The sequence below is a fragment of the Chironomus tepperi genome, unplaced genomic scaffold (assembly GCF_022539635.2).
Source record: "Chironomus tepperi strain 1889 unplaced genomic scaffold, CSIRO-AGI_Ctep_v1 contig_163, whole genome shotgun sequence".
NCBI classification, from domain to species: domain Eukaryota; kingdom Metazoa; phylum Arthropoda; class Insecta; order Diptera; family Chironomidae; genus Chironomus; species Chironomus tepperi.
Genome location: NW_027226285.1, coordinates 356,170 through 368,239, shown reverse-complemented (window position 1 = coordinate 368,239; position 12,070 = coordinate 356,170). Strand labels below are relative to the sequence as shown.

General features: G+C 34.4%; 1 long non-coding RNA gene and 1 other non-coding gene across 2 annotated transcripts; one reads left to right on the top strand and one right to left on the bottom strand.

Moving 5' to 3' along the window:
- Nucleotides 1-3,389: 3,389 nt before the first annotated feature.
- Nucleotides 3,390-11,981, bottom strand: LOC139088386 (uncharacterized). The gene is made up of 3 exons (XR_011544214.1): nucleotides 8,791-11,981; nucleotides 6,895-7,095; nucleotides 3,390-3,942 (listed from the first exon to the last, which is right to left on the bottom strand). It is a non-coding gene; the product is annotated as an uncharacterized lncRNA (long non-coding RNA).
- On the top strand, nucleotides 8,038-8,109 carry TRNAH-GUG (transfer RNA histidin (anticodon GUG)). The gene has a single exon. It is a non-coding gene; the product is annotated as a tRNA-His (tRNA).
- Nucleotides 11,982-12,070: the final 89 nt, after the last annotated feature.

Genomic DNA, 12,070 nt, shown 5'->3' with positions numbered 1-12,070 from the left:
ATCAATGACAACGACGTTCATCCATAATTATTGTCTTTAGACAGCGATAGTCAGCCGATTGCTTACGAAACAAGGCGTATTCTAGTCCAGGATTGAAAAACGGCTTTCCAATGCCATCTTCTGTCCCCAGTTTCCCTTTATCGCTGCCTCCGCCAGATTTATTATCAAATTGGCCTCCATTGAGTCAAATTGACCTGCCGTCAGGCAAATCGGCTGTCGTTGGACACCGGTTGCCGTAGCCAATCGTCTCTGAAAGGCATCTAACAGATATATCAACGACAGTCGAAGACACCGGACACAGATGTCAACGACTGCAGTTTCGACAATTGCCGATTCCAGAATGCCATTTCTGATCAAATCTACCGCATCCTATTTAAAGACCCTTAAAGTCGATGACAAAAAATATTGATTCAATTCACGTAATCAACAATACATCCAAATGTTAGTCACTAATAGAAGCCATGTAATTCATCATATCATTTAGACCGGAATACACACTTTCATATGACAAAGGAACAAAAAGAAACAAAAATTTTTTTGTCATCCAGAAACAAAGACAAAATATAAAAAAAACAGCCACACTAAAGCTGTCGAAAAAAAAGGATGAAGGAAAACACAGAAATTAATTAAATCTGCTTTCTTTTTTCTCACTTTATCGCCTTTTCTTCCTTTTATTGCCTCTCGATAATTCCTTTTAACAATAGTAATAACGATGATGATGACTTAAAGAGCTATTCTTCCATTCTTGGACCTTTCTTCCTATTTCCTTTTATGATATTTTAATGAATAATTTCAATAGGAATTAATTAGGTCATGCTGATGATGTTAATGGCATTATTTGATGGAAAGATATTGAAAGGAAAAAGGAAAAATGGAACTAGTAATCTCCTTATGGGTCGGTTTACTGGAAAATTAGATAAGAAAATGAGAAAGGCTTGATAGCTTTATTGAATTAATAAAAAGGAAGGGAGATTAAGGTTGTCAATTGATTTGCATAAAGTAATTTAATATGTGTGATAAAATCAAAAGAACTTAAATATTTGTAGTCTTAATTGATTGATGCTTATAAATGGGTAATCTGAGACTAATATCCAAGTGTCTAGAGGTGGAATCAGGAATTTTTCATGAGACTATCATCTAATTGGTTAGTAAAGTTCATGATTAAGACACAAAAAATACTCTTTTTGCCGAATTCGATTTAAATCCAACGTCATCCTAGATCCAAGTAGACGACCAAAGAACTCTTGGAAATATTCTGTCGATTACACTTAGTATTAGAGACAGACGGAAGCTCACAAAAGAACCAGCTATAGATGCCATCTGAGGGAAATCATGGATCACAATTGATCAGTACCGCTAGCAAAAAATGTCAGTAAGTCCGGCATGGTGTCAAATTTTTAATTGATTAACTCACATATGCTATTTAGGACTGCAACCTTTGGATACTCGGTACGATAGAAACCCTTTACAAGTAATCATGAGAGAGCATGGGCATCCCCTCCCAGTAGCCAAATATGGTCAATAAGTCAATCTTATTCACTATAACCATAAACATCAATTGTAATCCACGACCTCTTAGACTTCCTTATAGACCCCTAAAGCTAGTCTGAAGCTATCTACTTACTAATCGACTCTTATTAAAATTCTCATACCTTACCCAAGGTTACTAAACCCATAATAATATCACTAATATTAAAAACTTAATTTTCTAATTATCTCCAAATGTCACATAATCAGCATAAACGATTAATCCATGTTATTTTGTAGATTATTTATCATGCATAAAACTTTCAGCAATTTAATTTTTGATATTTAAACTTTTTTCCGAATTGGTGTAAATATTTACTACCTATAAAATAGTTGCACGTATCAAAACCAACACGTAACTGAACTATATCCATGGAAATAAATGAAAATATTTACAAAACTTTTTTGTATACAGTAAATAAAGTTTTAAGTGTACTGAAATTGGAAACAAGAGGCTATAAATAAAGTTGTTATAAACATTTTTTCAATAATTAAGATCTAGAGTCTAATTAAAGCTGTAATGTAGAGGCATAATTAATCAAAAAAATATGTTTTTAAAGGAACCAAAAAGTTCAAAAGTTTCCATGACTTTGCATGTTTTTGCCTTCAATTTTTCAATTAATATTCCTTATGATTTTTCGTCATTTTATCAACAATGCTTTTGGGTAATTAAATTCCTCTTCTTACTTAACGTTGAAAGATTGGAGTGAGGAATCAATAAGAGGCAATCGCATACCTTTAATTCGTTTTTTATTCCTAACAGATGATGATGATGATGATGACGATAATTTTCTATGTTAATTAACCTTCTTTTCCTTTTCGGTTCGCTCTCTTTTTCCTTATTTTTTTCCTTCTCTTATCTATTTAATGAAGAGGAAAAGTTTTTAGCGAATATTTCAGGATACACTGTGTGGGGTCTTATGGAATTTTGAAGTTTGTCTGTTAATTGGTGCTTTAATTTTCGGAATCTGAAATTACTCTATGGATTTAGCTTTGAAATGGTCAATTTATAGAGGAATCTAACCCTAAAGACCATTGTACATTGAATTCCATCCCTCATCACTCCTTAAAGGTAACAAGTGAACGTCTTTCCTCCTCCTACCTGAAGGTAGAAAGTGAAAATCAATCCGTCACTCAGAACGTAATTAAAAAGCGTCTATCCCCCTCCTCCCTGAGTGTAGTAGTTAGTGCGCATTTATACCCTGCCTCTTAAGCGTAATGAGTGGACGTCTATCTCCTTTACCTCTGAAAGTAGTAAGTGAACGTCTATCCTCCTAACCCCTGAACTTAATAAGTAACCCTCTAACGACCCTTTACCCATCCTTTCCCTCCATCTGTACATAAGTGATCGCCCCCTCCCCATGAAAGTCTGTGCCCCTGAACGTAGTACTTGAACGTCTATCTTTCTTCCCCCTGAACGTAATAAGTGAGAGTCTACCTTCTATACCCCTGGACGTAATAATTGAGCATCTATCACCTCATCCTGAACGTAATAATTGAATGAACCCCAATTCCCTTGAATGGAATATATGAACGTCTATCTCCCTCTCCTCTGAACGTAATCAGTAAACGGACCCTTAACAAATTCATCCAAAAATGCGCATCTATATTTACATCAACTCTAAGGAATCCAAACATCAGCAACTATCTCAAATGCCCTCAATATCCCTCAACAATCACTTTTCTTACTTGTTCCTTAATCATTCGAATAATTTTAATTTCTTCATACTAAATGTGGATGAATAAAGAAAAGGAAAATCGCGATCTCTTTCGTCTTATATTTCCATACATAACTTAGAAGGGACGAACTTGGTAATTATTTTCTTCCTTTTTTTTGCCTTTTTTTTTTCTTTTAGCGACATGGCAATTAAGTGATGCTCACTTCTTCTCATTTTTATTATTCCTTTTAATCTAATTTATCTTTTCACTTCTATTTATATCTTAAGAAGGAGCATCAAGAATGGTAGTAAATAAAACAAACACACCGTGCACCCCTAGATGATATGCAAAATAGAATAGGCGGCCGATACTAATCCAACTTCAATTTAATTAAGACTTGAAATGCACACATTTTTGTATTTACCGAGCATATAAATTATAATTACAGTTAATTTAAATTTAATTCTTTAAGATACTCTTCATGAGTCTTTAAATTTTTTTGGGATGTACGAATCCTAAATTTATCATGGATATAATAAGAAGTCTTGAAAAATTCAGAATAAGAATCCATTTTTTCCTACGGATATTTGATTTCATCGCAGTCTTCGGTGTAGGTGGGGAATTTCCTCAAATAAGAATTAATCCTCCTCCTCCGTCCTTTGATGATCAAAGAAATCCAAAAAAGTATTTTAAAGAGAGGTTTCTTCTTTACTTTAATGCTTAAAAATTCACATCAAGGTGGACGACCTCTGGATGCTGCTTAAAATAATTTAAATTTGATTATCAAAATACTCAAGGATTGGTAATGAGTTGGAAGCAATAGCGTTTTGGTAGGAGCGGGGTAGACATCCGAACCCCTCCGATCTCCTCCTTGCTACAGCACACTTATCTTTTCTAAATTTCTATAGATAACTAATTTTGGTGACCTTACAGATCAGTTGCAGTTTAAGGTCTCTTTTGGATGGCGCTTGAATCAGACTTTATCACTTGCTCTAGTCGACAGGATTCCATACAAAACTCAACCCGACTAGGGTTTCCTGAATTCCCGTTCCCGTAAAATTTAGGGAATCGTGAACGGGAACGGGAATATTCCCTGGGAATTTTCATATGGAATTTTATATGCAATAGATCGTATATTCCCGTTTTTTGAAAACCTTGATCCGACTCGGAGCTCTGGATATGAGAAACCTTACCAGCAGAGACGTAGCTTGAATTTAGAGGTAAATTTGGAATTGTTCTATAAGAAACTCTTGCAAATTGAAGAGGCAAATCCAAAATGACGAAGAGAAATGACCCCCCAAATTCCCCCTCCACCCCCATGATTACCAGAGACTCCCAATTCTATGAACCCCCTCGGAATACTCCCCTGGTTACCAAGGTATCCAAAATTCATCCATTTCCAACCTCCTCAAACTATAAAGAAATAATATAAATTAGATCAAAAAGTAAACAGCATCCAAAAAAAAACCGAAATTAAAACCGAGAATCTCATCAAGAGAAGTAATGTAATGTGATGCTGACATGCCGGTTAAGATAATACCAAAAGGGTAAATACGAAAAAAAAATTCCTTGTCTCATTTTCTTTGTCACTTTCCGCTCGTGTTGGATGAACAAAAAAGTATTTAAAGATGAAGTAGCATATCGTTTTATGAATAAAAAGGAAGGGTTATTGTATAAACATCCACATAAAATAGAACGAGTTGAAATTGTCACCCCACCATAATTGGCGAAAAATTAGATTAAAACACTTTTTTTTCATAGCAGTGTTGCTGCTACACAAAATAGGGGGTTTTAATGTCACACGCAAATTAATAAATAGTTAATGTAAAGTAACCGACAGTCAAATTGATGCGATTAAATACAGAAACAAGAAAAATTCATGAGTGGGATGGAACGGAAAGTAGTTTGTGGGGGTTTATGGGTTTTGTTGGCTATTGACGCATTTTTTGTTTAATGTGGACATGGATTGTATTGGTTATTTGGTGTGATGATTCTTTATGTTCTGTATAGTCTGAGTAAATTACAGTACTATAAGACCAAGTGTTACTTCTGGATTATAAACCGGAATGGTTAACTCGAGATCGTCGATCGGAATCGTGGTGTCATCCAGGCAGCGCTTTGAAATTTCACGCAGCGCCAGGAACCCTATCTCATTAATATGAAGGGTCATCTAAATGAATAACATCTACATTTTATCCTAAGAGACATTGAAAACATGGTTATATCCTCACAGAAGAGGAGGTTTGGGGCAACCTCTAGTTTTAGGGGTTTTGGAGACTTACTCCCCTAAATGTTTGCATGTTTGTACTAAACCACTTTCCGACCTTACCATCCTCCTCAAAGAATTTTTTGCTATGTCCCTGATTATAGGTCTATAATGGAAAGTTAAGAAAGTAGGCTCATAAGCGGCATACTATCCATGGTAGTCATTTGGTGGCTCATCGGAGCTCATCAGAGCTCACCTGAGCTCGAAATCATCTTGAACTTTGTATGGAATGGAGTCAATTCGAGTCGACTGGCTATATAATTTTGAGTAACGTTCTACGATTTACAATAATGTCCTATGATTCTCAATAATACACTTCAATTCACAGTGATAGGAACTAATCACCAATTAGAGCCAACTCGACTCCATATGAAACATCACAAATTTCCCATTGAATTCCAATTAATTCAATTTCCACCTATAGCCAGCACATTCCACCAAATAAAATTCAAACTGACATGCAACATCCACATCACAACCCTCAAAAATTCAGCTAAAAACATTTAAAAACCCAAAGAATACCCGCAAAAAAGAATTTCACCCCATATTTTCAAATGTAAATGTAAATTAAATCAACAATCAGCAATTAGTATAATAGTACATGCAAAAAAAAAATAACCATTGTTAATAGTCATAAATCGTCCACCACTTTACATTCCTCTCTTCTTTCGCCTATGATCGCAATCCAATATACAAGCTATGGAATAACAGCAAAAAAAAATATTGTTTACATCGATAAAAGGCGGCAGTTGCAAAAATAAAAATATATATATTCAGCCATCATAAGAGTCGAGAGACGATTGTAGTGGAATTATGCAAATTTATTAAATTGCACTTTACACCCATTGTTGCCGCATAACAAAACATCATCACAAGTCGCCGTAATGTCGGTGCACGCAAAAAAAATTGCCGTTTTTTTCGGGTAGAGCTGAATAACAGAGCTTGTGCTTCCCGTTTTTTTTTTTATAAATATTTATTGCAGAAAGTTGAGAGCATCAGTAAAAGTTTCAACAACATTTTACATGTTTATTTCCTTTCATATTGTGTTAAGCAACAACAAGCATATAGCAACAACAAAAAAAAAGTTCTTCCTTTCACGTTTTCCTCTCCTTCTTTTCACATATTCTGTTATTCCTTTTGAGGTGGTAAACATTTCATGTTTGGAATTAAATGAATTGGATTTTTATGTGTCAAGTTTTTTTCTTGCTTGCTTACTTTTCAGCTTACATTATAACATGTGCATTGTAAATGTCTCATGCAAGACAAATTATCGTTAGTGCACCATGAAAATTGTTTAAATTTTTTTTATTATTTGCTCGTATTGCTTGCTATTTTCCTTCTTACTTCGTTAAGAGAGTGGAATAAGTTGGTAAGTTGATACTGATCTGGATGTGGATAATGGAGGGGGTTGGATGTTGAGAATTTCTTGAAGTATTACTTACCATTGATGACGGGAAGTAAGTACCGAAATACTAATAAACACCGAACAACACACCGTGCTCGCCAGGGCACTGCTGATGTATGTATTAAAAGTAAAACTTAAAATTTATGCTTTGATGCTACCGTGTCGGACAGTTCATAACCATTTTTATACGGAAAGATGCAATTCGTTAGATTCTGTCATTTGGGAACCAGAGATGAAGCTATGAGAGAATAAAGTTCTAAGTGGTTAGGATTCCCGGATGATAAAAAGAAGGAAATCCTTAAGTTTGAAACATAAAGACATCAGAAAAGACGAGACAGTATCAAGCTATTAATTCTAAGTCTGATGTCGGCTCTATCTCTGGTTGCCCTTAGTCAGTTACCCATACCAAATGCTACAATGTCTCTCAATCTCAATAATTTCCAATTGCAAGTTCAGCCAAATAACAATCTCAAAAACAGACTCAACGACAAATCAAAGAACCTAAACCGCAACAGATTTCTTATTAATAAAAACTGCACACATAAAAATAGTTACAATTAATAATAATGTTTATAGGTGAAAGATAGACAGCTAAGAACATAACATAAAACTTGAATTATTTTAATTTATTCACAACACTAAAAACATGCCGATTTGTGACTACTGATAAGCCTAATAGCGTGATGTTGACGAAGAGAAAAGAAATAGAGAAGTTTTAAAAGCCATAATCAGTTAGCTACTACTGTGTGTGCCTTAAATAACATGGTATTTTAACACTTAACTAACATGCTAACGTTGTACGGACACTTTTGTGGCTATTTTAATTTTTCTTCTCATTCTGTTTTTATGCTGTGAGTCTTTTGTTCCGTTATGAATAGAATTGGCTGTTGCACGACATCATGCGGATGTGGTGAAATATTCGCATTCCTTTCCAATTCACCATAAAAAATCCTTGCAAGTCATTCAAAAATCAGTCAACTTGAAATATCCCCTTGAATGTTTTTCAATGTTGATGTTGAATGTTTCTGGAATTTAATGCAGCATTGAAGATTTGACGAAATGTTTTGCTCGTTGAAAACATTCAAATATTCAGCAAGATGAAAACATTGAACATTGGATATTAAAGCATTCAATGCTTTAAGTATTGCTTTTTGTCAATGCAGTGCTCCATGCCTCAACAGCCGTGATCGTCTAGTGGTTAGGACCCTACGTTGTGGCCGTAGTAACCCAGGTTCGAATCCTGGTCACGGCAACTTTTTTTGTCACTTTTTTTGAATTTCTTTTTTTGGTTCCTTTTTTTGAGGATTTTTGTTCCTTTTTTGATAATTTTCATTAATTTTGAGTGTGTAACATGAAATAAATTTATGATGACTTATACAACAATTACATGACATTCATCAAGCCACTACATCTGACCTTTAAAATATTCGTGAAAGTCATAACTAAACAGAAATGTATGAATGTGAATCAATTATATAATAGCTTAATTATATTTATCACATTAATATATACACATGTGTCATAGCATAAATATCGTATACCGCACACTCTAAAAAGAGATAAACATGTAAAGCTCATTTGTATTCGAGTAAGACAAAATAACAAAAAAAAAAGCCGAAATTATACAGCGACAGAAAAAGAATCTGCGATTTCTGTGGACGTTTTGCGTAGTTGCTTCATATATGTTTATAAATAAGTGCAAAAAAAGAATATTTTTGCCTATCAAACGACAGAAATAACCGGTTCTGTTTTTGTTTTATTCTCTCTCCGTACTCTTACGTTAGTAAATATTAATAACAAGCCCCCCGAATTATTTTTGTACAGACACTTTTGGAATAAAGATTTTTTTTTGTTATTTTTCACTGAACTTGAGGTCAAAAAATTCAGAAACAATGAGAACTTCTAGAAATAAACGGAAAATGATTGGATTTACTTGGACAATGTGATTTGCGGTGGAGAGTTCCTTAGTTCCTTTGATGAAATTCGAGTTGATTTACTAGACAGAACTGGGTAGTAAGGGATTTTGGACAAATGACATTTATCAACATATGCAGCTCAATCTAGTTCAGTGTTGTTCAGACTGCGTACTCCGACACACTAGTGTTGAAATGGTTCATGGCAAGTAGTGTGCAGTTTCGATCGTGGCTTACTACCAATGTATGCAATAGCCAAAAGAAGCTTGGTTACACAGCACTGTATTAGCTTGTCATTCCAAGTTTTCATCTCAGGAAAGCCTTAGCACGAAGGAGACTTGAGTTCTATAAGGAGTCATGCAGAAGTGCTACCAAAAGTTTTAGGGATACGCCCATGAAGTCACTTGACCTCAAATTGACTTCTTCATTCTTTATCCTAAACTCCTTGGTGCTCATTTTCAAAAATGTCATACAATCTTACATAACCTCAAACCTGATCCTTCATAACCGCACAGCACATGATCATCTAATAACCCCTTTCAGCAAATTCCAACTGATTATTTCTTTCTTCTTTCATTGTCTTTCATAACGATGTATTTTAAAAATACTTTCAATTGATAAGCGGAATAAGGTAAATACACTCTACGATAAGATTCGTTGGAGGCTACTCAGCCGAATTTCTTAATAATTTGCTGGAAATTACAGGTTTGAAGTGGATAATAATCAGGTAAGTTGATCAAGTAATAAGAATAATTGATGTTTATCAAGCAATTGGTTGAGAATGTGAATATTTAATAGTGTCATTAATACCCAATTACAGATTAATGAGAAATCAACTGTGGCACTTTGGAGGAAATGTCAATTTCTTGGTTTTATTCACAATTAACAGGAATTTTGCTAGTGTTTCATATTCCATTTCGTTTTTTGAAGGATTGTCATCATGAAATCAGTCCTTATTTATTTGCTGCATTCAAGTCAACTACAGAACATTGCCGAATATGATTCATGCATGCAAAACTATAAAAATGTCCCAAAATTAAATTAAATTTCAATTCAAAAGACTCATATTGGGATGATTGCATCATTTATGTAGCAAAATGATTGCATCATTTGTGAAGTCGCTTCCATAAAAATTGAGATATTATACAGTGACATACTTAAACGGATTGTAACATTAGTCGGCAATGGAGTTGGGAAGTAGATAAAAACAGTCGGCAAAAGACCGGCGAATCACGGCTGTCGAAGGAGGTCCAGGATTCTTCTTTCTACCGGTAGCTCCTTTTGCAAGTTGCCATCTGGACAAGTTACTGCCAAAAGTTAGACTTTGAATAGGATTTACTCTTTTATTCTGGAATTTCCCAAAAATCATCATTCAAACTCAAGTAAATCTGCTTATTTCCAGCATAATCTTCATCCAACCATTGTCAATCTGTTGAAATTCTATACACAAAACCTGTTCAAGTCGTCGACAATCTTCAAAAAGTACACAAATATTACTCATTAAATTTGAATCATTTTTTGCATTAAATATAAACAAACAACCCAAGATGCCTTTGGAATTCACGTGAAATTTAAATTTACCCGTAGCTTATCACATTTTATATTCAGCACATTATCAACATAAGTGAGCACGATGAACTCTTTGTCAACCTCAAAAATCGCCCAAACAATCAATTTTTTGATTAAATTAAATAATTTCACTTTCTTTCCCGTCACAAGCTTGAAGTGCCTTATTAAAGAAGTAAAATTGGCTATAAATTACTGGTTTTTGAATTAAAAGACACAACAACAAAACAAAGAAATAAAGTCAAAAGCTATCACCGCTCTCAAAAAAATCATCATTTTAGCGATAATGACTTTATGCCTCGGTTGATGTCAACACTCCAAGTCAAGCCATAAAATACAACACACGGCATGATAAGAAAGTAAAAGGTGATTAAAAATCATTACTAATTAATTTGCGATGCAATTAAAAAATATTTATGCAATAAAGATAATCCTAAATATTTGCTTTTTGTCACTCCGAGTGACAGAATTAAAAAGTGTAGAGGAATTGAGATTGGTTATCGCAACTTTGTGTTCATCTTTTTGATAACACTAGAACATTCGCCACGAACAAAAATTAGCTTGAAATACTAGATAATGAATCGTTACGGGTAATTTGAAGTTGAATACATCCTGCTTTTATTATAAAGATTAGCATCTCAATCTAGAAGATTCTGGTGGAGATTTGAGGATTAAGGATGGAATTTTGAAGGAAAGGATGAACAAGGTAAAGGAAATTATGTCAAAATTGATACGAATACTTCATTTTAAGTACAGAGTTCAACCTTATTGTCATAAGTTTTTCATGGCAATCAAATGACGGCCACATAGCATCCAATTGGCAGTTAAGCTACCATAAAACTTATCTACAGAAACTGTCGATAGAGATAGCATTGCATTTGGTATTATTAATTGGCAGACGGAAGATAGCAGTAGATCCAACTATAGGTGACGTTTAAGAGAGGACATTGATATCAATTGATATGTTCAATCAGCGAAGTAAGTCAGTAAGAACTGATTTCAAAGATATAGAATATATTACAACGAAGGAAGGTAATGGATCATGGTTGATATGTACGGCCATCGAAGAAAGTGAGTAAGTAAGTAATATTAGAACGAGCTTGATTGCAGATTGAAGACCTTTATGAGGTGACCAGCAATAGAATCAAATGAAAAGCCTTTTGTAGTAACCCAGGCTCCAGGTCTAAGCACAGTTCCAGTAAGTAAATATGTAAGTAAGATAACAGATGCTTCAGTCTGGTACTTCCTTTAGGTTTCTTAGCTCGAAGTTGAGGATGACGACCAGCTAGGCCAGCGTACCCTGTAATAGTCTCAAAAGATTCCGGCCCACTTTGTGGCTTAGATTGACGTGATCCACTTCAAGAAGGTGTGTCTTATGCAAGGCGATATTTAACTATGTAGGTACAGCAAATAGCTCTATAGATAGCGCGTTCATCACCTTTAGGAGACCGTCAGATGCTTCAGTATCCTCTAATCAACACCCAAAAATTTCACACGCATCACTCTACAGATGTTTGACAAATTTCTCTTCCTGTCACATTTAAAAGTTGATCTCATGCTCATGATTTTGCGACACAATACTACAAATTTTTTTTGAAAAATAGCTCCCAAATGGCACTACTTCTCTCAATAGTATCATGCTAGATTTTTCGTACTCACGTCATCAGATTGATTCACTTGTTTGATAAATTTTTATAATTTATTTAATTGTTGCTTATCAGGCTTGTAAATTTT